The sequence below is a fragment of the Trifolium pratense genome, unplaced genomic scaffold (genome assembly GCF_020283565.1).
Source record: "Trifolium pratense cultivar HEN17-A07 unplaced genomic scaffold, ARS_RC_1.1 scaffold_129, whole genome shotgun sequence".
Taxonomy (NCBI): domain Eukaryota; kingdom Viridiplantae; phylum Streptophyta; class Magnoliopsida; order Fabales; family Fabaceae; genus Trifolium; species Trifolium pratense.
Window position 1 is genome coordinate 20001 of NW_025721030.1, and position 5000 is coordinate 25000.

Genomic DNA, 5000 nt, shown 5'->3' on the forward strand with positions numbered 1-5000 from the left:
GTGAGGAGCAGAGTCCGTCATGACTATAAAATGAACAACGCAGAGTCCGTCATGACTATAAAATGAACAACGCAGAGTCCGTCATGACTATAAAATGAACAACGCAGAGTCCGTCATGACTATAAAATGAACAACGCAGAGTCCGTCATGACTATAAATTGAACAACGTAGGGTCCGTCATGACCATAATCTGAACAATGTATTTGTTGATGTTTTGGTATTGTCCGAGACGACGTGAAACTATATGTTTGGTGTATTTTGTGGATGTTTGATTAGGTGATAAATGAAGTATATGCATGATATATGAATATGCATGAATGATGGTGATGTATATGTATAATGTATGATTATACATGTTTTTATGAAGAAGTGTTTAAGTACAATTTACTTACACTTGTATTATTTTGAGTATGTTATCTAACTCTCTTTTATGTGTTATGTGCTGGACCGTTGGGGGTCCAGATTTTACAGGTTTTGTGGTATTCGATGTCGAGTCGTCGGTGAAGCTCTGCTCTGATTGTGACACGGGAAAGGGTTGTATTTAGACTATAGGGTCTTTATGATTTTCGATATTTATTTGTAAAACTATACATTTTGAGAAATGATTATTTTGTATAAACACTGTTTTTACTAATTAATTACATTAGTATTATTTTGATAGAGGAGTGTAATACTCGAACCAATATTCAATAAATTAAATGTGATTTTCCGTTGCGTATTTTGAAAAAGATTTTTACTAAGGTAGAAATATAGAAATAATGGGTTTGGGTGTTACAATTGGTATCAGAGCAGGTCGTCTTCGGACTGTGTGGGTTATGTGTCGATCAGAGCAGGTCTGTGCAGTCAGACCAAGTGAGTATTGTGTGTCAGTCGTGTTTGTCTAACAATTTTGTGTTGTTTGTTTTGTGAAATCATTCATGTTGTTCATTTAGGAACTATGAGTGGTGTGAATTGGATTAGATTATCCATTCTTCTTGTGAGTAGATGTGTGAGTATTATACTTCCATGTTTATAATAGTTGTATATGCTTAGTGTTTAACCTTTGTGTAGTTTAAACTTGGTTGATTGATGCTTATTTGCTAATTGTTGATGATCCGGCATGATGTAAAACTGTATGTGATGATCCGGCATGATGTAAAACTGCATGTGACGATCCGGCATGATATAAAACTGCATGTGGTAATGATTTGAAATAATTTTAAAAACTAATATTATTTCTTGAAGATTTTGGTGAAAATATAGAGTTATTTTCTTTTGAGTGAGTGAAAATTAATTTTCAAAATGGTGAGAAGAGTAGGATATTAATGTGTCCTGATAGGTGTTTGTTATATGTTTGTTTATAACATGTGCTAGATGATTACTAGGCATTTGAATTGCTATGCGTTTTATGAGTAAAAACATGAAGATCTCATAATCCTATGTTGTAATTGTGATGCATGATTCTAATTGTGCTTTCAAGTCTATAATGATGTTATATGCTTGATGTTTTGGATTTTGTGGATTAGTAAGTCGAGAAAACGAGAGTTTAGTGAGCGTAAGTTCAAAACCGTAGCAGAGCACCCAGATTTTTGGATGTGCTCGCTAGGCGAAGAATGAACCTCGCTGAGTCTCGCTAAGTCTTGCTAAATCCTGTGAATGTTTTTGACTTGTCTCGCCGGGAGCTCGCTAGCTTTTGCTAAGCGAGGGAGCCAGACAAGAAATTTATTTTGTTGACGTCTTGTTCTGAGTTGATTGAATGTGAGTATGAATTATTGCTATGCAATGTTCATTTTTCTTGTGTTGTTTTGATTTCCTAACTTTGAGAAGTGAGGGAAGTATAGGTTACTTGAATGCTTGCATGAATTTGTGTTAGTGTTTAGGTATCGTGGGTTGGGTTTTTCCCCTGTATGTGACATGCGTGTAAACGATGTCGATACTAGTTTCTTCTTAGGAAGAATATGTTTAGAGACGATAGAACAGTTAGGTGTGAGCACTGGAAGTTCTAGTGGAAGAGTAGGAGTGAGTTTGAGATAAGTGGGGGAGAAGGTTATATCCCTCCGAGATGTTTCGAACGTGAGAAGATGAGATGAGTAGAGATGTTCTTGAAACGGAATATTCAGGAATTGGCGACGTTGTTCAAAGTGGAATGAATGGGCGCAACAAGTTTTGAGAAACTACTAGAAGAGGAGTTGTCGGACCAAGTGTTTCGCCGTGAGGCGTTAGTGAGATTGGTTAAGTAAGATGAAGGGAATTCGAGACGGTTGGAGATCGTGTGTTGCACTAAAAGTTTGAAGGCATCATTTTTGTGGACCAAGGTTGAAGTACCTGTTTGATCGGAAGAAGTTGAATATGTAGAAGTGGAAGTGATTAGGATTCTTGAGAGGTGATGATTTTGAAGTAAGTTGTCATCCAAGGGGATCAGATGTTGTACCGGATGTTGGAGTAAGAAGTTCTACGTGAGTCGTGCATATGGTAGTAGGTTGAATTGGTTGAACAGTTTGGACTTCTAAGTCTAGTGTGTGAAGTAATTTTCATAAGAGATGTGAAGATTAGTGAACCGTTGGTGTTAATTAATTGATGAAGGGAAGTAGGTTTTAAAGTAAATAAGAATGGAGTTGAGAAATATCATAATAGGATTGGTATGTTTGTTGAATCGTTGGAAGTGAGGATTGTATGAGTAGTCGAGTTTATTCGAAGATGGAAGTAGGATAACAATTCGAAAGATTTTGTGAGAGGCTTGCCGAAGAAAGGGTAATTGGATTTGGATAATGATAGGGCAATTTGTGTCGAAGTTGAATGAGAACGTAGAGTCTTGGAGGTTGAGATGAAGCTAAGTGAGTAGTAACGTCTTAGAATGATTTGAAATAAGAAAGTTATCCGTTGGAGAACGTGTTGAGAATGAGTAGTAGGAGGTCATGTTGGAAATGACTTGTGTTAAGTGAGAATTTGCGAAAAGGATTACCGCACATGTGAGTAGATGTTGTGTTTGAGCACATATAGTAAGGAGTTGAAGGTGATGCCTAAGGTAAATGTCAGAGAGCATTTGGTAGTGCCCACAAGATAAGAGTGAGTAAGTATTTGTTAAGGAATTTGGATTTGTGGAATGGAAGAGTCGGTAGAGACTAGTTTTGTTAGATGCATCGTGGATGTTGATGTAGTATGATCGTGATCGGTGGCAATGAAGTAAAGGATTTTAAATTGTTTCATCATGGATGATGAAACGTTAGTGACTTGGTGCATAACTTAAAAGGTATTTGGACGAGAATTTTGGAAATTTTCTAGAGATGTCATATTGGGATTAGACAAGGAGTCATGAGTAAGAATACTAAGACAAAGGTCGATTAGAATTTAATGGATGGGATTAGATCGTATGACGAGTATTTGGAGCTTTGTGGATTTAATTCGATGAGTGAATAAACGAAGAAGAGTGTGCTTGTTGCAATACAAGATGATGGGGAACATGGATAGGTGGAGTGTGAGAGAATTGAAGATGTTGTTGGAATCAACGAGATAGAGGTTATGATTGTTTGGAGAACCAATTTTAGGCAGTGGTCTAATTTGGAAGTAGCGAATTGCTAAGGGATTAAGGAGAAGTGGTATTAGGAAATGGTTGCGTTAAGGAATGCAAATGTTGGTTGAAAGATTACTTGGGAACAGAATAGTCGTATTGAGACTCGACTCAATGATTGGAGGTATGTGAGAAACGGAATTTGACGGTTAGAAACGATAATTTCTAGGATGTGTCGAGGAAGATTTGAGAATGTTGGTCATCAAGTGATTGTTGGTTATCAAGTGATAAGTTGGAATAAGATTCGAATATGAATAAGTGATGTAACACGGTTAAGTGATTCATGAGGGAATCAGAGACTTATAGGATTTGTGGAGTTATGGAGTTGTGGAAGTATTTTTTTCAGAGTGTGTTCAATTGGTTGTTTTAGGGTAACGTTGTGAGGCCGTAGAATGTGAGTCTATGGATGTTTCGTACGAAGTGGATGTTTTAGCGGTTTGATAAGAATGGTTTGTGCCGATATCATGATTGTTGAATATTTATCGACAAATTGAGGAACTGGCCGTCCTTGATCTCTTGTTGATAAATGGACAAAAATTGTGTTGGATGGGATAAACTAATTTTGTCAAACTTGGTAATGTGTAGCGTTTTGAGCGTTTTGTTGGAGGGTCGGATACAGGAGTTATCCGGAGTTGCTTTAGTTGCGTAATTTTCGAGGGCGAAAATCTTTTAAGTGGGGGAGAGTTGTAACGACCCAATTTTCGTATTATTATTTTTATGTGTTAAAATATTTTATTTAACGTGGAATTTTAATTAAGTTAATAACTAGAGTTATTTACCGAGTACTTTAGTTATTAAGCGATAGTGAGAGTTAGTGTGTTATTGGGCCAAGCCAATTGGGCTTGAGGCCCAATGGGCCTTGTGTGAGGTGAGGGTGGCGCCATATGGCATGAAGCAAGGGAGAGAACATTTCATTTCCTCATAACTTTGTGTTCTTGAGAGGAGAAGAGGAGAGCTTGAGGAGCTAGGGCAAGAAGGAGAGCTAGGGATTCGAGATCTTCGTCGTGTTTTCTTCGAATCCAGGTAAGAGAGTAGATTTCATATTCGTGGGTGACTCGAGGAAGGGGAGAATGTCGATTTCTCCTTACCCGAACTTCCTCCACCCCATTTTCGTTTTAGCTTAGAACGGATTTTCTTGATGGAAATCGTTCCTAAGGTTCTTGATATGTTTAACATGCTTGTAACATGATTAATGAACGGAAATAATGGTTAAAACGAGCTTTCTAATGGATTAAACTCAAGAACTTTGTGTTCTTGAGAGTTTTGATGAAAAAGTGTCAATCTTTACTTTTTCGATGTTTATGGCGTAGATCTGAGAAATGAACCGTCCTTTTGTGTTTAGATATGTTTGTTTTGCTTGAATATGAACTTATTTGGGGTTTATAACATGAAAAATGACTTATGTGAGAGTTTTGAGAGTTTAGAGTTTGAAATGAGAAATGTAGAAAATTGT